At 41.5% G+C, this 22830-nt stretch overlaps 1 protein-coding gene across 1 annotated transcript in view; it reads right to left on the reverse strand.

Annotated features, from left to right (window-relative positions):
- The window catches only part of LOC147307889 (vasoactive intestinal polypeptide receptor 2-like), an 86569-nt gene that overhangs the window by 56964 nt on the left and 6775 nt on the right, over positions 1-22830 (reverse strand). The gene's annotated exons all lie outside the window — the stretch shown is intronic.

Genomic DNA, 22830 nt, shown 5'->3' on the forward strand with positions numbered 1-22830 from the left:
TCTGGAGAATTTCCAGTTATTATTTGTCATATTGCTTCATATCACATCTGAAACCCTCAATGAAAATGTTATGCAGTAAATCTTTATATTGTCAGCAAACATAACTTCCTGTTGTCACTAGGTGGCACCACGACTATGACTAAAGGTCAATTAGTTTGTCTCCTTACTTTTCGCAGTTTTGCATTGTCAGCATAGCTGGACTGGCCATCGGGCCGATGGTGATTTTTCGTTTTTACAGGTCTAAACAATCGAAGGTTTGTCCAGATGCTGGCCGATGTGTAAAAATAACTCAGTTGTTTGGTGGTGGCTATGGCGGCGCTTCCACAGAGGCCAGCAGGTGGATGAGGGAAAGGGGAGGCAGGAGGAGCAGAGACCCGAGGCGGCCGCCGGTCCGAGTGCCAGGTGAACTGAACTTCAGGTAAGAAGTTATGACCTGCAGTCCATCTGGGTCAGATATAAACCAAGTTTAGGTGGAGTTTATTTTCGTTGTGCTGACTTCTTACAGTCAGTTACAATAACTCGTACTGCGTACTAGCTAGCATGACGGAGTTTCTATACAGCTGGGCAGGTGCTATGATCTTACTGATAGTGAACTTTATTTAATTCATAAGGTTAGTTAGTAGAGTTGCCAACCGTCCCGTACAAACATAATCGTCCCGCATTCAGAGAAAATATTAACTAACTATTAACCCAATTAATTGGGTCCACTCCTGCCTGCACACAGCCTTCACATAACATATTAAGATCTGAACTTTATTTAGATTACTTTTAAGGTGGACGTGATCAACCTGTGAGGAGTACATCAAAGGATTGCTACAACTGTCGCACATAGATAGTTTGTGGCGAATCAGATAAGGCGGTAAGTTGTTGGTGGCTTTGATCAAACTGCTCGGATCAGTGGATTAAAGTGTAAAAACTGTCATTTCATTAAATATCGTCATACATCGTTTATACCAGGACCAGATTGGACAATGTATGTCTGAATCACTGCAAATTTTGTGCTGAATAATCAGAGGTCCCAGAGATGTTTCTGTACATTGTGGGACGTTACATGTGTACATGTGTACCAAATTTCAATTCAAAGTATGTTTCTCAGGCATATTTTACAACCCCCTTGTGCAAAACCCATGAAATGCATGAATATCACCAGACCTGATATGTGTGCAAAATTTCATGATTTGAGGCCATGGTTATGCACTCACAAAAATGGTAAATGGCCTGTATTTGTATAGCGCTTTACAAAAATAACCAAAACTAAAAGAACAATGACCATAATGACCATTAGCAGATCGTATGAATGACTTATGTTTCTGAAATAATTGTGCAAACTTCTCACTTAAAATCCATGAATTCACATGGTAGGATTTGTAAATAATTTATTCGTAAATTAGGGTGGAAAATAAGTATTTGGTCACCTCAAATAAGAAAAATCTCTGGCTCTCACAGACCTGTAACGTCTTCTGTAAGAAGCTTTTCTGTCCCCCACTCGTTACCTGTATGAATGGCACCTGTTTGAACTCATCATCTGTATAAAAGACACCTGTCCACAGCCTCAAACAGTCAGACTCCAAACTCCGCCATGGCCAAGACCAAAGAGCTGTCGGAGGACACCAGGAAAAGTATTGTAGACCTGCACCAGACTGGGAAGAGTGAATCTACAATAGGCAAGCAGCTTGGTGTGAAAAAATCAACTGTGGGAGCAATCATCAGAAAATGGAAGACATACAAGACCACTGATAATCTCCCTCGATCTGGGGCTCCACGCAAGATCTCATCCCGTGGGGTCAAAATGATCATGAGAACGGTGAGCAAAGATCCCAGAACCACACGGGGGGACCTGGTGAATGACCTGCAGAGAGCTGGGACCAAAGTAACAAAGGTCACCATCAGTAACACACTACAACGGCAGGGAATCAAATCCCGCAGTGCCAGACGTGTTCCGCTGCTGAAGCCAGTGCATGTCCAGGCCCGTCTGAAGTTTGCCAGAGAGCACATGGATGATACAGCAGAGGATTGGGAGAATGTCATGTGGTCAGATGAAACCAAAGTAGAACTTTTTGGTATAAACTCAACTCGTCGTGTTTGGAGGAAGAAGAATACTGAGTTGCATCCCAAGAACACCATACCTACTGTGAAGCATGGGGGTGGAAACATCATGCTATGGGGCTGTTTTTCTGCCAAGGGGACAGGACGACTGATCCGTGTTAAGGACAGAATGAATGGGGCCATGTATCATGAGATTTTGAGCCAAAACCTCCTTCCATCAGTGAGAACTTTGAAGATGAAACGAGGCTGGGTCTTCCAACATGACAATGATCCAAAACACACCACCCGGGCAACAAAGGAGTGGCTCCGTAAGAAGCATTTGAAAGTCCTGGAGTGGCCTAGCCAGTCTCCAGACCTCAACCCCATAGAAAATCTGTGGCGGGAGTTGAAAGTCCGTGTTGCTCGGCGACAGCCCCAAAACATCACTGCTCTCGAGAAGATCTGCATGGAGGAATGGGCCAAAATACCAGCTACTGTGTGTGCAAACCTGGTAAAGACCTATAGTAAACGTTTGACCTCTGTTATTGCCAACAAAGGTTATGTTACAAAGTATTGAGTTGTATTTTTGTTATTGACCAAATACTTATTTTCCACCCTGATTTACGAATAAATTCTTTACAAATCCTACCATGTGAATTCATGGATTTTTTTTTCACATTCTGTCTCTCACAGTTGAAGTGTACCTCTGGTGCAAATTACTGACCTCTGTCATCATTTTAGGTGGGGGAACTTGCACAATCGGTGGCTGACTAAATACTTTTTTGCCCCACTGTAAGTCCATCCATCTATTTTCCTAACTGTTTATCCAGTGCAGCGTTGCAATGGGCCTGGAGCCAGTCCAGCAAAAATCCACCCTAACATAAAATAGGATGGTAGCGTAAACTCTATGTGCAAAGTTCAGAAGACAGTCATTTTACAACACTGCCAAAAACTGATATTATTCCAAACCATTTGCAACATTTATTTTACACAATATGTTTGCATTTTTCTTCACGTTCGTTAGAGATGGATGAAAGTGTTATAAGCTCATACACAGAGGAGAGCGAGGGTTATGATAGACAGATGAACAGAAGGTCAAGATAAGCTGCTTAAACCAACCAGCCAGCACTCCCTCTCTTAATATTTGTGTGTGTTTAAACAGAGGAGAGGCACATGAATCAACAGCGTGTAAATCCTGAGGAGGAAATTGTGATCGAGCCAAACGGCACATGACAAATGAATAACCATCTTCTATATTTTAAGTCATAATAGCACCTGTAATCAAACATGTTCTGCACTGTGTCTGTGTCTGATCTGATTTTAGTAGTATCACTGACTCATGTAAACTCCACAGCCTCGTTACTGCAGTTACACGAGTAAAGTTCTTGCATCAACAACACAGAAAAACTACCATTAACAATTAATTTGTTGCTTTTACTGAGTCAGCACAAATAAAACACTTTAAATTTTAACACTTGTGCAAAGTTTTATTCATATCACTTTGAATATAGATTTACCTCAGAGTAAAATATCCAATTCAAGTATTTTACGACTACGTGTCATTTCTCTTATTTTGCTCTTTAATAGGATCAACAGTTTTTAAACAGCTCCCAATGTCCATCACTCAATCAAAATCTCCCATAGAGGCTGCAGCTTTTTATCCCCTGGCATGAAGCAAGGCTGGGCATCATCCAGACAGCACACACAAGCATGCACACAGACTTACACAACTATGAGCCTGAAGTGGCAGCTGAACTGCGATTTGACGCATCAAACACAGAATATTATCCAAATGTGAGCAATAGATTATTATTCAAAAACAAACTCAGAGATCCTCAAAAGTCTCCTGTCAAACCAAATTAGCTGAGATGAACGCAGCTAAAAATGAACGTGGGAATGACGGACGTGTTTCAGAAAGTTGTCGGTAATGTGACTAAAACCAAACACTTCATTTACTGGACAAAGGGTGAGGTCAAACACACAGAAACATTTGATATGTATGTAAAGGTGGAAACCAATAAAAGTTGTACAAAACATAGTAAACGCTTGAGTATTCCCATCAGCATGCACTATTTTTGTCTTTGACAGTTCTTACACCTCATGAATGAACAAATATACCAGAAAACACACAAATAGAAAGTCTTAGCTTAGCAGATTAGCTTGGGTGAAAGACCGAAAGTTTAGGCACACAACGATGTGTGCCACTGGTAAAGTTTCTGGGCTGCCTTTCCTCATAACAGCCATCCCTCAAGATTTTCTCCATTTAAAGCAATGCATTATTAGGGATTGTAACATCGAGTCATTTTACTGAATCAGTAGACAGTTCAAAAACATTCCCACACCACTCGTGCTGATGAGTCCAAAAAAGGAAGAAAAAAGTCCATGAGTGACGAAACCTTTAACTTTTTTTATTTCACTACGTATCTTTGAAATGTTTTTATATTACATAAGCACTTTGGCTAGAAAATCCAAATCCAACATTATGTTAATTTTGTAAATCATGGTTCCATGTAAACACACAATCAAGCAGGATATGATGAAAGGTGAGGCTAGCTTGGTACTGTATGAGCTTGTAGTGTCTCTCAGTTATCAGTAAGCTCTATATTACAGCGGGTTATTTAATCATTCCTAATACCAACATGGCAACAGTGACAAGGCTCAGCTTGAAGCTTCTAACTAATGGGTGATATCAGGCAGCACATCATTTCCTTTTTCATCAGAGCCTTTTTGCTTGCCAGCAGTTGTTTAGGTAATGGATAAACTCTAAGAAATGGATATACACCAGACTGAACTGTTGTTACAGCTGCCAGCAAAACTGTCACCTATTTACATCTGAAAAAAAATGATTTTAATGTCCGGATGGAGACATGGTTTTGGTTTGGTCTTCTTCGGTTTGTCTCTCACACACTCAGGTAAGTCGATTTATGTCAGGTGTTGCTTTAATGTGCTCCAACCAGAACCGCTTCTTCTTCCATTTTAGTCTGCCAACTCTTTCCTCTCTGCTTTTTCATCTTCTGAAGACATATTAAAGGTACAGTCAGTAGCAGGTTTGGCGCCCTGGGCGAACACTCCCTCTTACTCTTCTTATATTTATTGTTTGTTTACTTGCACTGCTGTAACTGGAGCCTCGTCTCGTCTCTCTATATACTGGACTGTATGTAGCGGAGATGACAATAAGGTTTACTTTGACTTCAGCAGTGAGCAGGTGCACCGAGGGCTCTCGCGCTCAATTTTCGTGTATAAAATTTAGAAAAAACATCGGTGCAAATGATAAGTTTGTATCATAATGTCTGGTGTTTTCGTTGACATGTCTAATCTCCTGACAATAAGTAATCACAACAATATCGCCATGTTTATGCACACACATCAGAGGTTACACAAAGTTTATGACTGTGCATCAATTTGTTGGGAAGACATAACCACACACTAAATCAATGTATATTTACGACTACAATAAATAAGCAGTAACTATCTTACTGGACCTGTAAGGTCCTTGTTCCCACACCTGTCTGAGAGCTGTGCATGGACATGCAGCATGAATAGCATACTTTACAGCTCGGCTGACATATTCATCATAGTTGCTCCAGACAGTTCAAATGCTCCATGTTACAGAAGTTTGTATGTATGTCGGACAAATGCTGAAAACAAAAACTCCACTGGATGGACGGGGAACACGGTGACACCTTGGAAATTTTCATGTCAATTTCAGGCTAAGTGCTTGTGACCTTCATTGCAGGGCATGTCAAATCCAATAGCACACCATTTGCTCACTCACTTACTCAGCAGGCTGGAAAGTATACAACAACTAGACAGTGCGACACAAAGAAGTCGAATTAATGAGTTTACCGCGATGAAGATACAGCAGAGTCTGGACATGCTGGGCAGCCAGACACAGAAAACAATATGTGCACGTGGTTTAACATTTCTAACCTCACATAGACCCATGGTGTGTTATCTTCAAAAGTTTGCAGCATTTTAAAAAATTTCTTTAGGACAAACTTAAAAGAAATTAGAAAACACCCAAGGTTTGAAAAGAGGGGCCAGTGCTCAAGTGTCTTAAACCTGCTTTTATCCTGTTTGTTGACACACATCTGCAGTAAATCACATTTTTTATTTTATTTTTTTCCTTTGATTTCCTTTCCTGCCTTGTTAAGACGTAAGTTACATTTAGTTCGTTCGTATCCCATTAGCCTTGTTTGCTAAAAGCACATATGCAAGCAGCATAAGAATAGAGGAAATCAGGAATAAAGAACCAGACTTAATACTGTTTTATCTTTGCAATTGATATCGATGCACCTACATCCACAAATTAAGCTTTGGGAACAAGGTCAGGTGTGACTGAGTAATCTCTCGCTAGCACACATGTTACTCTTCCTATGGAAAGTGAGAAATAAACTCCTCGTGTTTCCCTCGGTCTCTCTCGTCTCTCTGCCAGTGTGCAGAGCTTAACATACTTTTGTTGTAATTTTTGGTCCACTGCACACTAAGTGATTGGTGTTAAAGCCAGTGGATACATGCACTACACGAATCAAGTGCAACATAAGATAAGATAATGTGAGATAAAATTATTCCTCTAGGAGAAAATCAGCAGGAGAAAATTGATTTATCTACTACTGCATCAACAGGAGAAAATGTTAAACATCACAGTAAAACCCACTTCAGTAAAGTGTGCCAGCTATCTTTATTAACCTGATCACCCTGTGTGTGTATATATAAAGTGTTGTCTTGCCTTTACCCTTTGTCATGATGTGTGTTATCCTGCCTGGTGTCGTCTCCTTCTGTTTCTTCTGTGACTTCTTCTGGTTTTGGCTTCATGTTTTAGACTTTATGCACTGGCGGCTGGCCTAAAAAACGTCTCTTCTTGTGTTAATTCACTTGCTTCCTGCATCTTATTATCCTGCACATTATGACAGTCCAGTTCTTTTGCTGATTAGTCCTCAACACAAAGCATTCTGTTTTTAGTGCTTATTAGTTTTCCTGGTATTTGAATGTCTGTAAGAAATCTCACGCCACCCATCTCGCTGCTGCGGTGATATGTCAATAAAAGCTCAAACTGAAAATGTAGTGCTGGTGGAGTGTGAACAAGGCAGGGAACTGGGTGCCAACTCATTAAATTGATTGGTTTCATTTTATATTATAAGTATCTTTGTCCTTTTAAGTATATTTCACTGAGGTAATGTTATGATTTAGCAATGTAAAACACTGAACTGAACTAAGCCCTGGTGACCTGTTTTACGTCCACTAAGTCTCACGGCAATCTCACAAATGTCTCATGAAATATTTGGTCTGGACCAAACGACACCACTATCGTAACTAAAGCAGACACCACCTGTGTTATAGCAGATGCACTAATTGGTTCGATGACAGCTGCTTCTCCACAAAGCTGCCTCCAGCATGATGCAGATCCAGAATCTACTCTAATCGGTAGATGATAATGACTAACTCAAGTTAGCCAAAGGAAATGCAAACAAGGGCATTACTCTTTCAACACACAGCTCTGCAAACAGCAAACAAATTGCTGAGGTAGTGTCTGAAATTTTCATAGGATATTTGATTTTTCTTCCACTGGTTTGATATTCTCTGGATTGTCCACGTGAGGATCTTAAATCTGCAGATCATGGTTGATGAACTTATTTTATTCAAGAGACAAAGAATTCTGTCCTTTTTGATGTTCTTTCAGCAAAAGGATCAACGAGAAAGTTCCAACAATACAAACAAGCACAAGGAAGTGTTTGAGTAAAAACCAAAAACCAAAAAAAGTAATGCAGAAACACTTCTGTATATAAGTTCTGGCATAAATGAATAGCAATAAATAAATAAATAAATAACAGCAAGTGAATTTTTATTAAAAGTCTCCTTTTAGTTAATGACAGAGCTATCTAAATGCTAATGAATCGGTCTTATCAGCTCTTTTTCCTAATGTGTTTTCGTGCTCTGGCTTCAATCAGCAGTGATGCACACCACTAGCTGGCCACCATCAAATGAGCTTTAGGAGATGATGATGCTGCCCTGAGTTTACCTTTACTCAGTTTGATTTTATGGCAGAGGTTGGCCCCAAGAACGAGCGGTAAAAGAGCTGCAGTGACAAAGAAAAGAAAAGAAAACTAATGAAGTATGAGAAACTCCCAGAATCAGCAGCAGAAACTCCCCAGCAGGCTGTAAATACAGTGGGGGAAATAATTATTTGCTAAAAGTTTGCTCATTTGCATAAGAAATAAACACTCTCTAATTTCTTTGGTCGTTTCAATTCAACCAAATTTCAGAAAAAACACATTACATAAATGTTATAAAGCAATTTGCATGTCATTGCAAGCAAACATGACTTAGTACTCGGTGGAGAAACCCTTTCTGCAAGCACAGCAGTTAGACGTTTCTTGTAGTTGGTCAGCTGGTTTGCGCGTATCTCGGGGGGGATTTTGGACCACTCTTTACAGCAACTCTAAATCCTTTAGTTTTTTGGCAACTCAAGGTTTTAGCTTCCTTCACAGAAGGAAGAATATAGAACTGAGGTCTGAAAACTAGGTAATAAACCCCATGACGTCAATGAGCCTCTTCTTTAGCCACTTCTTTGCTGTCATATAGGAAGAACCATGCATCATCTTTTCTTTTTCAGGAGGTTCTTGTATGGTACATGGCCTCGTCCAATGGCTCCTTAAAGTCACCCTTCTCCCTTAGCAGAAAAAAAACTCCAAAACATAATGTTTCCACCTCCATACTTGACTTTTGGGATGGTGTTCTTTGGATCATATTCAGCATTATTCTTCCTTCAAACACGTTGGGTCAAAAATGCCCTGAATTCAATTTTGGTTCATCTGACCACAGCCCTTTCTCCTACACCTTCTTTTAACAATTTAGATGCTTATTAAGCAAATCTAAGATCGGCCTGTACATATTTCTTCTTGTATGCCCTGCAAGATTTCAGTGCATTAGGGCGTAATGTGTTGCTGATTGTGTAACTGCCTTCAGCTCATTAACAAGCTAGTGATCATTATCACCCAATGAAGTAAGATCCTCAAGGATGCCGAACAGAGGGTGACCGATGATCATTTTATATTTCTGCCACTTCAAAATACAGGGAGTGCAGAATTATTAGGCAAGTTGTATTTTTGAGGAATAATTTTATTATTGAACAACAACCATTGTCAGGGGTAGACATTTGTTCAAACACAAGTAAGAGAAATGAGACACTGTAGACCGACTCAGAGAGTATTAGAAACGTGCGCACGGGTGAATGTCTCTGAGAAGACACACACACCGAGTGCAGGCTTGCTTGCTTTATTTATAGTGAAAGTCAGTTACATAGTACTTCCTCTTTTAACTGAAAAGGGAGAGGTCAGGCATTATCTCAGCTTATCTGACCTTGCACACATACACTGAAAATAACAATGCAGAAGTATATCATGCTTATCTGACATCACACACTGAGGTAAGGAATGCATTATGTTCTCTTTAACAATAAGCTTGGTTATGTGAAAATATGAACACACAGAATATAAGGCACACTTGATTATATTGTATTATAGAGATTTGGTTATATTGTATAATGTAGAAAAATCTCTTAACAACCATGTTCTCAATGAACCCAAAAAACTCATTAATATCAAAGCTGAATGTTTTTGGAAGTAGTTTTTAGTTTGTTTTTAGTTTTAGCTATTTTAGGGGGATATCTGTGTGTGCAGGTGACTATTACTGTGCATAATTATTAGGCAACTTAACAAAAAACAAATATATACCCATTTCAATTATTTATTTTTACCAGTGAAACCAATATAACATCTCCACATTCACAAATATACATTTCTGACATTCAAAAACAAAACAAAAACAATTCAGCGACCAATATAGCCACCTTTCTTTGCAAGGACACTCAAAAGCCTGCCATCCATGGATTCTGTCAGTGTTTTGATCTGTTCACCATCAACATTGCGTGCAGCAGCAACCACAGCCTCCCAGACACTGTTCAGAGAGGTGTACTGTTTTCCCTCCTTGTAAATCTCACATTTGATGATGGACCTCAGGTTCTCAATGGGGTTCAGATCAGGTGAACAAGGAGGCCATGTCATTAGTTTTTCTTCTTTTATACCCTTTCTTGCCAGCCATGCTGTGGAGTACTTGGACGCGTGTGATGGAGCATTGTCCTGCATGAAAATCATGTTTTTCTTGAAGGATGCAGACTTCTTCCTGTACCACTGCTTGAAGAAGGTGTCTTCCAGAAACTGGCAGTAGGACTGGGAGTTGAGCTTGACTCCATCCTCAACCCGAAAAGGCCCCACAAGCTCATCTTTGATGATACCAGCCCAAACCAGTACTCCACCTCCACCTTGCTGGCGTCTGAGTCGGACTGGAGCTCTCTGCCCTTTACCAATCCAGCCACGGGCCCATCCATCTGGCCCATCAAGACTCACTCTCATTTCATCAGTCCATAAAACCTTAGAAAAATCAGTCTTGAGATATTTCTTGGCCCAGTCCTGACGTTTCAGCTTGTGTGTCTTGTTCAGTGGTGGTCGTCTTTCAGCCTTTCTTACCTTGGCCATGTCTCTGAGTATTGCACACCTTGTGCTTTTGGGCACTCCAGTGATGTTGCAGCTCTGAAATATGGCCAAACTGATGGCAAGTGGCATCTTGGAAGCTGCACGCTTGACTTTTCTCAGTTCATGGGCAGTTATTTTGTGCCTTGGTTTTTCCACACGCTCCTTGCGACCCTGTTGACTATTTTGAATGAAACTCTTGATTGTTCGATGATCACGCTTCAGAAGCTTTGCAATTTTGAGACTGCTGCATCCCTCTGCAAGATATCTCACTATTTTTGACTTTTCTGAGCCTGTCAAGTCCTTCTTTTGACCCATTTTGCCAAAGGAAAGGATGTTGCCTAATAATTATGCACACCTGATATAGGGTGTTGATGTCATTAGACCACACCCCTTCTCATTACAGAGATGCACATCACCTAATATGCTTAATTGGTAGTAGGCTTTCGAGCCTATACAGCTTGGAGTAAGACAACATGCATGAAGAGGATGGTGTGGACAAAATACTCATTTGCCTAATAATTCTGCACTCCCTGTAAGAAAACCAGCAGTTGTCACTTTCTCACCGTCTTCTAGCCCTCTGCATGTCTACAGTCTTCTCCCTGAAGCCCCTTGACAGCTGTTTGGTCTTTGCCCGCGGTGCTGGAGAGGCTGGATTGGAAGAAATTGATTCTGTGGAGAAGTGTGCTTTATATGCAGCTTCATCTGTAATTGATTGATTGATTGATTGATCTGTGGAAACCAGAATTCTTCCTGGGTTGTAAGAATACAAATACTTATTTCAAAGGATGAAATGCAAATCAGTTTGCAACTTTTATGTAATTTGAGTTGTTTTTCTGGATCTTTGGTCGATCTGCTGTCTCACTTCATTAAATTTAAAATATGATAAAAATTAGAGACTTGTCATTTCTTCGTTAGTGAGCCACTTACAAACTCAGCAGGGTGATCAGATAATTATTTCCCCCACTACACTAACTACTAAACACAAGCAGAAAGTTAAGATGATTTAAAACAATGTACCAAGTGTGCTGTCACGTGACTCCTCCCTGTCCATTCTGGAACATGGAAACATGGAGGAAAATTCAAACAGTGAGCAAAATGTGCAACCCAAGCAGCTTGCACCAAATAACAATAACGTGTCTGTTGAATTGACATATATTTGGCTTTAGTAAAGACAACATTGAACAAAAAGATGAAAACAGAAAGCCCCGTATTACCAAAGGTGATACCACCAGTTTGTGCCACACTTGGAGCACAATCGTGTAACAGAAAGAAATTATCCCAGCTTGTGAACTATGAGCCTGAAGTCTCAGAGTGAAAGTGTGATAAGCTCACAAAGGCCCTGTGGGACTTCCAGATACAGACTGGTGATGGCTAACCAACAGGACATAGAAGTGATGGACGGATGGTTTCAAACCCGCTGTAACAGCACTGTGCATCAGGACTGTTCTTCATGCTGCTTTGGATGTCAAAAATAGCTTTTACTTACCTATATTCCTTTAACTTTTAAAATATCTTTCGCTTGGCAAATGTCTGCAACTAATGCCTAAATAAGTAGCAGTACAAGGGAAAAAAATCCTGAACTGATGATTACATGCCATTACGTCTTCAGATGGACATGATTTATGTCCAAAGGACAGAAAATACGTAAGTGGGTACATTTTTACCGAAGAAGGTAGAAAAGGCGACAAAACTAAAAATGTCTTCAAAATAATCCTCATAAGTGTATTTCTGAAATCTACTGATGTCTTGATGCACTCTCTCACCAACTGTGTGCTTTCTGTTAACGTCATGAAATTAAAAATAAAAATAAAAAATCAGCAGCACAGTTTAAAAAGGTGAAAAGCTGAAGAACAAACTTAGCATTTCCCCTGATAATGTCAGGTGAAAAAGAACAAAAATGAGGACTGTTTAATTACTTATCACGTCTCTTTCACTCATCCCAAGCAGGAAATCATGTTTAAAACAGAAACGTCAAAAGGAAGAAAGATTTTTAAAGTCAGCTAGAACAAAAAAGCCTGGCTACTTCCTACACAAACTCAGACTTCTTCCTCACCAGGAGGGCAGCATCTCTTATCGCTGAAGCAATTCAAACAGCACTTTCATTAACTGTCTGATCCACAATCAACCTGACACTATTAAATGCAGCAGCCCTTATTATAGCTTGAATAAAGCTTAAATTATCTGTCAGTTCATCACTATGACAAAACCCTTTCATGCTGTCAAACTGTTTTCAAAATATTACATTGTTTCTGAAGACATTAATTGTTGCTTATTTATTCGTTGTGTATTGGTTGGCTGAGCGGAACATTGTTACCATCCCTCTTAAATAGCTACATGTCCTGAATATGCTGTCAGAACAGGTCTTACTTGGCCAGGAATAATCTCTAATAAGCCTTTCCACCTTAACGGTGTGGCTGCTACTGCCTAACCTAAACCAGGTTTCACGTCTCACCACCAAAAAACGGGAGCCTGTTTCAGAAAGTAAGCACCACAAGTCGACAAAAAGTTCAGAGCCACCGACAGCAAAGACCGACAAATGCTGAACACATATTCTGTCTGCCATCATTTTCTTTTCTCAGCTTCAGCCAGTGAAGGGAATATAATAATCAATTCTCAAATTGTGGGTTGGTTCTCAAAAGGCACCTGAGATAAAACCTGCTCTGAACCAGCAGCACTACAGTACTCAGACCTCAAGACATTAGCAGCAGATCTTTTACATCCTGCAGTCTCTCAACACTCTCTGCACACTTCATGGTTTGTTTTACCTCAGACTCAAGTTGAGATTCATCCCTGATAAACCAAACACATCCCGGGACCTTCACCTCTTTTTTAGTTTGGCTGGAACAATTTGATGAATGGACTGGTTCTTATATACTGTAGTGCTTTTCTACTCTACCCGAGCACTCAGAGTCTGATTCACCTCTCATTTACAAAAGCACATTTTTTCCCTATGCTTCAGAGCTTTCTATTTAACACACACATACATACTCTCATGGATGCATCGGAGAGCAACTTGGTGTTAGTACCTTGCCCATGGATATTTGGCATGCAGACTGGAGCAGCCAGGGATCGAACCTTGTGACCTGCTCTGCAGTCACCCCAGTCATCTCAGACACCATTACTTTACCAGTTAAATCACCTGAGACTGTGCTGCTGTATGACATGTTGCTGATACCTGAATCACATTTCTCACGTTAGCCTCGACTAACTGTGATATCAGACATTAACAAAACGAAAACTGCGTTTGTGTAACAGCTGCCCAAGATAGTCCTAAAACACCGTTCACAGTCCTTATCAGAGTCTCTGTGTTTGTGGCCAGCAAAGACTATTAAAAGAAAGGGTTCACGCAGTGCATCCAATTAAACAGATAGTGGAAAATGTTGGATTGTGGTTTCCCTTATCACAGTAATCACACTGCAGGGGAGACTCACAGCTCAGTCAAGCTTCTGCGTTTCTCACAGTTTACTTGATAACATCTCACAGTTACATGTGACATGGGAGCTTAATTTTAATATGAGTTGTGATAAGAAAACCAAATAGGTCTCGACTTCAGCAGCTTTTGCTAAAATCACATTATACAGTATAAATCTAACTGGGTCTGCTGAAGCTTCACAGCCTCGGTCACAGGCGCTCTGCAGGGCAGGTAGCACCAAAGAGGGAGCAGGCTCCCACTCATTTATTTCCAACTGCCCCAAATGTATGTTATATAAATAAAACAAGACCCTGTAAGAATCTGCAGAAATCACTGCTGACCTCTGATTTCACCCTGAAGCAAAGCTCCAACCAGGCTTCACCATCTGCTCCAGGGTTGCTCCGTCACTGTGATTTTAACGCCACTGCCACACGCAGCATTCTCACTCAGCTTTTTATCAGTTTTTATAGTAATACCAATGAACAAAGTGCTAATCTGGAATTTAAAAAAACATTTTCTCACATTGCTTTAGGTGTTAAGTACCTTTTTGCATTATCGTGCTGATGGAGTGCATTAGATACAATTAACTGACACTGTACATTATGTACACTCATATACAGCATGCATTAGGTCCCTCCAGTGATGCAGCAGTTAACACATTTGTTTGGTAAGTGCAAGCTTGTTGGTTCAATTCCAGGCAGAGACACAAATCTGCTTTAGGATCGTGTCAGAAAGGGCATCCTCAGTAAAACTGCCAAATCAAACCTGTGGAGCTTCTTACTGTGGTGACCATTTGTGGCAAAGGAGAAGCTGAAAGTAACTTTCTATACTGCAGTTTGTGCTATTAAATGTTATCCATCCATCTGTTTGTCTAGTTCAGGGGCCTGGCAGCTTATCCCAGCTTTCATTTGGCAAGAGGCAGGATACACCTTGGACAAGTCAAGAGACACACTGTGGCCAATCACCAATGAGCACCTCGTGCATGTCTATAGACTGTGGGAAGAAGCGAAAGCAACCAGAGTGAACCCACACAGACACGAGGAGGACGAGGAAAGACCCCAGAGATTTGTGACTTGGACCTTTAACTTTGAGTAGTAGTGACAGGCTTTGGATCCAGGCAACTAACAATGTGATCACATGATATGCACCAAATCTGTGAGGAGAACTGTGATTCAGACCATGGATTGCGATTCTGTTCTGATATTATCCTCTAACTGAGAGTATTACTGAGAACAAAAGCAGGAAAAAAATGTGTTTGGGACAATAAACAGTGTTGATCCTATTTAGTTCTATTTAACAGATGCTCTTATCCAGCCTGGTTTACAGTTGAATTTTAAACCAGATTAAAAAAAATAGACTGCAACGCTCACAGCGCAAAAGCAAGTGCGGGTCAAAAAAAGTACAAGGCGAGACAAATAGTGCATTTCATATGCTGGTGTAGATTCAAGGTGGTGTTTCACGGAGAAGGAAACAACCCAGCTTAAAGCAGGGGGAGGAATTACAGCACTATGCTTTTTCATAATGGGCTATGCCTCACTGCTCAGCTGTGGCCCAAATACAAAGACAACAAACAGTTCTCTACAATGAGATTAAAAGAAGGGTGAATCACTTCAAACGCCACTAAATTAAGGGTTTTCTGACCATATTAATTGTTTGAGATAAGTTTTGAAGAATCGTCTGAGGGATCAAGAAGAGCAGAAAAGACTTTCTATTATCTCACCTGCAGGTTTTCCAACTACTGTTCCACTGAATGTAAAATGTTGCATTTTACTGATTTTTAAAAGAAAAAGAAATAAAACTATGACAGAGACCTTCCAACTTGAACCTTAGTCAGAGACACTGAACAGAAGGGGTGGACAAATGGATAAACCAAACAGAGAACGAATTTCTGGCAAAACACAACCTCACATCAAACGCACATAGTCTGTGTCTTCTAAAACTTTCACTGTTTCTAAAGTCATTTTTGTGCTTTGTAAAGTCTTTCCAGCTACGACCCAGTATTAACAATTTCCCCTCTTTGTAGCGCGCTATGAATACGAAATTAAGCAATCAAGCTGTGATTGAAGTGCAAAGATTTAGCTTCAATTCAAGGGTCTGCCAAAATCGGCGCAGTGACAGTTATGAATTATAACCTTTTAAAAGTGATGCAACTTTCACTGGGTCCAAAGTGAAACACAAGAAAAGCATTTTGAAATCTTTTTTGTCATCAGTGACTGAACTCTATAAACCATGGATGTCACGAAAGTCTCGGTTTTGATGCAAACCTTTGGTCTTTTTGGTCTTAAAAAAAAGCTCTTAAGTTGCTTCCAGTTATGTTTTGGGTCATTGTCTTTCTGTTTCTTTACTTGAAAGCGCCGTCGCATCAATTTTTAAACAATCGAGTGAATCTGAGCACAAAGTATGACTCCTTCCACTCAAGAATTCATCCTGCTATCAGCAGCCACATCGTCCAACACCAGTGATCCAGCAATCGCTGATCCGGCCTCTCTTTTTACCTCTTTGCTCTTTTCATTTTCTTTTCAGCCTAATGAAAGCTTCCTTCACTTTATATGATGCCTATTTGCACCGCATATTGACAGGCACCGTGAAAAGCTAGTGCATGCACAGTCTTTTGCTGTGCTCGCTCCTCCTGTGTGAGTGTATATCAACAGCACGCTCAGGCTCTATGAGTAAAGGCTTCCTTACTTCGTGGCTTGTTCCTATCATTTCCATGCGCCTCTCCTCCTGTGCCCCAGATTCCTCTCATATGTCACCCAGCCAGCCAGAAAGCCAGACCTCCTGAAAATCTCTTCACTGGAAATTAACCTGCCTGCCTCAGACTTTTCCACAGTAAGACCTTGTTGCCCATCGTCTGATTTGCTAATAAAATACCTAAACTGATACCTACAAGTCCACCTTCTACATCGTTGAGTTATTCACTGCGACTTTCCCCATTTGTGAAATTACCTGCTCCGTGTCACCAGATCAAAAAAAGCTTCAATATGTGGAACCACAAATACCTGAAAACACTATTCGTTTTAATGCATCTCTTTGTATCTTCTGTCTCCAAACTGTAAATGTTACAATTTCATTTAAATGTCACACCACACTTTCGCTTTGTGACACCTTACAAAAATATTTTCTTCTTTATCTCAACAACCGTGGAAAACATAAAAGAGGTTTATGATCCCAAAGGTGGAACACAATTCTGCTATTTCTCTACTGAAGAGAAAACAGAGTCAAACGCGGCGCGCTGACAACAGGATCCGCTATCGCTACACAGCCTGGCAGTAAAATGTCAATGAATTTCCATATAAGAAAGAGCAGCTGCAGCTTTCTGTTTTCACTGCTACATGATCGGATCATGAGTCACTAGTGAGTCATCCGGTTTGCCTCTCTGAAAAGACCACCAAGCACCTCAATTATCACCTAAGCACCAATAATTAAGGCGCAGCTTACAGCATCCGCTTAGTGGACTCTTGTGTGCACTGCTCTGAGGTTTAGATGCTCTAGGTTTTCATTTCTTAGAGACAAAGCACTCAACTATATTTTAAAAAGATAACAGTGATAAGGAGACAGTTACACTTTTATAAAAGAATATATTTGCTAAATAATTCAGCACTCTAGGTGAAAGAGGTTCACTGTGATTCAGTGACATCACTACTGGTACAGCTGATGTCACTTCCTCTTAAGGGTGATAGTTTTTTCATAATGCACGCTCCCAAACTAATCTCACACTTTTTCTTTACTCATTCTGCAACATTTTCTCAATTTTTCAGCATCCCTGCTGTTTCATCAGTAGAGAATGACTCCTGGTGGTAGAAGCCACAGCGAAAATCAACCCGTGGATCATCTCACGCTCACCTTCATCAATTCATCCATCCATTCTCTTCCACTTAACCAATTCAGAGTTGAGGGGAGAGCTGGAGCCTATCCCAGCTGCCACAGGGCAAGAGGCAGGGTACCCCCTGGACAGGCCACCAGTCTGTCACAAGCTTCAAGCCATCCACAGTTGCAATCACACTCACACCTACGGCGAATTTAGGATCACCAACTAACCTGATCCAACTAACTTTGGACCTCCTTGCTGTGAGGCAATAGTGCTAACCACTGTTCAGCTAACCTCTGATGTCCTAAAAAGAAATTCCCATCAACCAATTCCCAAACTCCATTAAATAGATGTATAAAAAGAAGTATGATGTTAATGTAAGTTGAGGTGAATGAATGTTATCGCTGTCTATAACAATCAATTTCAACAGCAGGTGCTCCACTTGTTTGCACAAACAAGCTTCTTCTCTGATTCAGTTCAGTTCAGTTTTATTTATACAGCACCAAACCACAACAGTCGACTCAAGGCCCTTTAAAATTGTCAGGTAGACCCTACAATAATGCATACAGGGAAAAACCCAACATTCACATGAACCCCTATGAGAAAGCACTTTGGCGACATTGGGAAGAACAAACTCCCTTTTTTTTTTTTTTTGCGCCTGTCCCGTTTGGCTCTTTTGCCATCAGAATTGTTGTCTAAAGGCAAAGAAAGATGCCCAACGGATTTACTTTACCAAATTGACCATCCCAGCCTTGCCATAATGGTCCATTTGATTCACCTTTTATTGTTTATTTTATTTTCACTTACTGAATATGGGACAGACTTGACTGGGGGAAAGAAGGGGAGAAAGAAAGAGGGAAAGAGAAACAGCTGAGAAGAGGGACGGGGGAGAAGGGCAAAAACCAAAAACCAACAGAACGGGCAGAAAAAGAAAAAAAAAGAAGAAAAAAAGAAAAAAAATGCATATATCAATCACCTGGGTCACCTGCTGAGAAAGAAAAAAGAAAACAAGCAGAGGAGAACAAGAGTAATAGAATAAACAGCATCACAATGATATATGGGAATATGACAGTAAATACTAAATGTTAAACATTATTGTGCAGCACATAAGATCAACAGAACACAGTGTGCTTTGAGGTAGGAGCCAAAAAGGGTGTAGTTTGTGGGTGTGATCACCCGTGTGTACACCTGTGAGCATGGACGCGCTTGTTTTTTGTTTTTTAAAAGGTTCCTTCATGTAATGATCTGCTAGAGGGTGTGGGGGGGGCACAGCCCCGTCCTCCAGGGCATGAAGCAGGTATGGAGGAGATCAAAACTCCAGACATCCAGAGGCCCCCAGAACACAAGAGACCAAGGAAGACCAACAGAGGGGCAGCCGCGCCACTGTCCCAGGGGGAGTTGCAGTGACGCGCCCGTGAGCTCCGCCGGCAGCCAGCCGTGCCTGAGTGACCGAGCCCCAGGCCGAGAGGCCGGGGGCACCCCACCTCCGAAGTGGCCCGAGCGAGCCCCAGGCTCCAGGCCCCGACAAGCGGCCGCCAAGGAGTGAGCCGGTGTGTACCTGGACGCCCATCCCCGGACACAAAGAACCACCAACGCACCGATGTCTGAGGGAGTCCGCCACTGGCAGGGGAAGTGGTGGTAGGGGGAGATAGGCCTCCATACCTTGGAGGGCCTGAGGTGTCCCCAGAGAGGTGGCGCCTGACACCCAACCTGACATATAGACACAGAAATACAGGCACACACATATACAAACATCCATTCCCACCCTCATGCTCTCATATGCACTTACTCCACACTCAACCAACGTGGAGACAGACATAAAGAGACGCTGTACACACGATCACACTCCCCAAGCGTACTCTAAGCCCCGGGTCTAGGTACCCCCGCCCCTGGAGGGGGGGAACTGCACCCAGACCCAGGTGGTGTTACCCTTTTCCCTGCGGTGGGGGGAGGCAGACCGCCCCGACTCCGCAGCAGCAGGGAGGCCCCACACTCCAGACCGCAGTCGGACGGCCAACTCCTCCTCCTAGCCCCCCCGCTCCAGCAGGTCGCAGAGAATGGGGGTGAGAGAAGACTCCAAACCTCCCTCCACCCGCTCATTGTAGTGTTGATGCATGTGTGTTCTAAGGTGCATTTAAAACCCAGGAGGGCATGGAGCTACCTGCCAGAGAGCAGCAGGTAAGCGCATAGTCCCTCCTGCTAGCCCTCAATGTCTACGTGTATTTAAAATTGAGAGGTGGGCAACGACGCCAGGGGTGAGGTGTACACCCTGATGGTACTTTGGACTCCGTGTATCGTGCCCACCCCCAAGATCCTATATGTATGTGTAATGAGAGTGTGAGTAATGTGAATGTCTAAGTTGTGGGATAAAATTGAGGCAGAGGCAGCCAGAAGGGGATGGGGGGGGGGGGGGGGGGGGTGGCCTCCTCTGCACCCTGGTGACACACCCCTACTCCAAAGTCCTGTGGTTGTGGTGGAGCGGGAAGAGGGAGGCAGCTGGAGATGGGTAGGGAAGGAAGGGAGGGGCAAGTGACCCCTCCCTGGGGCCAGCTCCCCGGCTGACCCCAGTAGGCAAACTCCCTTTTAACAGGAAGAAACCTCCAGCAGAACCAGGCTCAGGGAGGGGCGGGGCCATCTGCTGCGACTAGTTGAAGTGAGGGTTCTCTGATGAACTGCAACCTCCAAACTAACAGTAACAGAAAGTTCTTGGGTTTGAAGAAGGACCCAGTCTTATCATTTATGTCTACTAATCTTAATTTTGCTGTTTTATACAGTACTGTGTATCACTTAGTGTGCTGTACTGATAATGTTGAGTCATTTAAAGGCTGTTGAGTGCCAAAAATGGCATTTTAATTGTTTTCAAGTTGGCTGCTTTGTAAAACACAAGTTGGAAACATGTTACACCCACAAAGTTTGAATTCACAATTCTGCAGCAGTTTGTATTTTTAGATATGTTCAGTGAGATGTTATGCTGATGAAACATCAAAGCCATACTTGAATCTTGTGGGGGGTGTTTGGGGAGAAAAAAAGGCTTAGAGCAGTTTTTCTGTCTCCTCTTAAAGAGCTTTTTTTTTTATTATTATTATTATTTGTTTTTGTTGTGTTTGTACTTTTTCAGAGGAGTGTGTAGGTTTTCTTACTGCTACAGTGGGAGTCGGGCTTGTATATACACCTTCTTTACTGATGCTTTCATTGCTGGTTGTTGAAAAGAGATGCTTGAATTAATGGATATTAAAGATCTAATTGGATCAATTATTTTATGACAGCACTGAGAGCACAGCATTGTGGGTGGGGTGTGGGTTTTGTGGATGCTGAAACTTGCTGATCCCCCTGGAGGTGGGCTCTTATTCGCCCTATGTCCTCGATCAGCCCTGCCAGCTCACTGCATAGGTGATCACATACAGCAGGTGCTTAGGACTGTCATTTGCCATTCACAATAAATAACACACACTTTGTGAAGAACATGAGCGTGCTTTTGAGGTCAATGCTCAAAAAAAACAGCGTGAGCCTACTGGATTCTTTTGGATCACATTCACATCTGTAGTGCGGTTCGTTTATACATTTGAAGTACAAAATAAAACATATTTTATGATGTATCAGTTTCTGCGCTCACATGCCAGGAGTTTGTCTGCTTGGTTTTATTAATTTTGGCAGGTTAAAATGCTGTAATTCAAGCCATGGTGCAGACTAAACAAGTGACCCAAGAGTACCAGGAAATGGGACTCTTGAATTTCTTCCATTTGCATGAAGCATAAATACTCATACATTTACATTTGTTCACGTGTATTAGCCTGTCTATGATGATTAGCCTGTAGAAAGAGTTATCTCAAATCATTTGCATTTGAAGGTCAACTGTAGTTAACGAAACTAAAGAGAAAACTGTAAAGGATGGTTAGACACAGAGGACAGAGGTAGAAGGGCAGTAAGTCTTGAAACACAGTGTACCTCAGGATACTGCCAAGTGAGGGGGGAAAACTTTTGCTGCAAAGAGTGGGATCTTTTGATCTCATGTATATGTAGATGAGAGTAATCCCAGCTGTGTCGAAGAACAAAATGTTTTATTTTGGTCTTGGAGTTTCCCTAAAATTGACTAGAAGAGAACAGTCTGATTGATCCAGCTGAATGTCTCACTCAACCTCTCCTTATCTATGCACAGCTTTGCAACTCCCTTAACTCTTTATGGCATAGATTCAACAAGGTGTTGAAAAGTATCCTGAAAGATTTTGGTTCATATTGACAATAGCATCACATGCTATTGTCAATGTGCATGCTGCTTATTTCCAGTTCCACCACCTCCCACAGGGGCTCTGTTAGAGTGAGATCCTGTGATTGTTGAGGACAATGAACTCATAACCATGTTCATAAAACCTGTTTGATACAGTGCATTAGCAGCTGTCTGAAAATGAGTACACTCTCGTCATAAATGGATGCACGTGGTCAGCAACAATAGTCAGGAAGTGTTTAACAATGATCTTGTCAAAATCAATGGAATTATGGACACAGTCAGATTTTGATTCAGCATACAATACCATCAGGAAAGCCTTCATTTTTCAGCATGATCCCAAACACACTGATAATACAGTAAAAGCATACCTGGATAGAAAAACGCACAGTGGAACACTTTCAGGCGTGGATTATTCTCACCAGAGTTGCAGTCGCCTTTTTTGCTGCCTTGTCTAAACCATGCTGTTCACAGTACTAGTGCTTTGTGTGTTCTGGGGAATTAGCAAAATATAAGTATAGCATCATATATACAATACTGTATATATAAGTATATACAGTATTGTATATGCTAGTGACTAAATGCAGGATCATGATACAGATACAGGCTGTTACTGTGATTTGTTGTTCCTCTGATCTCTGTGGTAGTAGCGAGTGCAAATTCCCCGTAGAGTCACAAAAGTCACATTAGTAGGAAATGTGTCAGGTCCAAATAAAATGAAATTATTTTTAACTGTCAAATGTCAGTCTGTAAAATAATGAACTGTTAAAACTGTTAATGTTAAAATTCAAATTATGACCTGCGAATTGAGTCTTGACTAGAAATGCTTATT

The sequence above is a fragment of the Aulonocara sp. 'chitande type north' Nkhata Bay genome, linkage group LG18 (genome assembly GCF_057382095.1).
Source record: "Aulonocara sp. 'chitande type north' Nkhata Bay isolate Kocher_YH1m ecotype deep benthic linkage group LG18, A_spYH_male_GT1.1, whole genome shotgun sequence".
Classification (NCBI taxonomy): domain Eukaryota; kingdom Metazoa; phylum Chordata; class Actinopteri; order Cichliformes; family Cichlidae; genus Aulonocara; species Aulonocara sp. 'chitande type north' Nkhata Bay.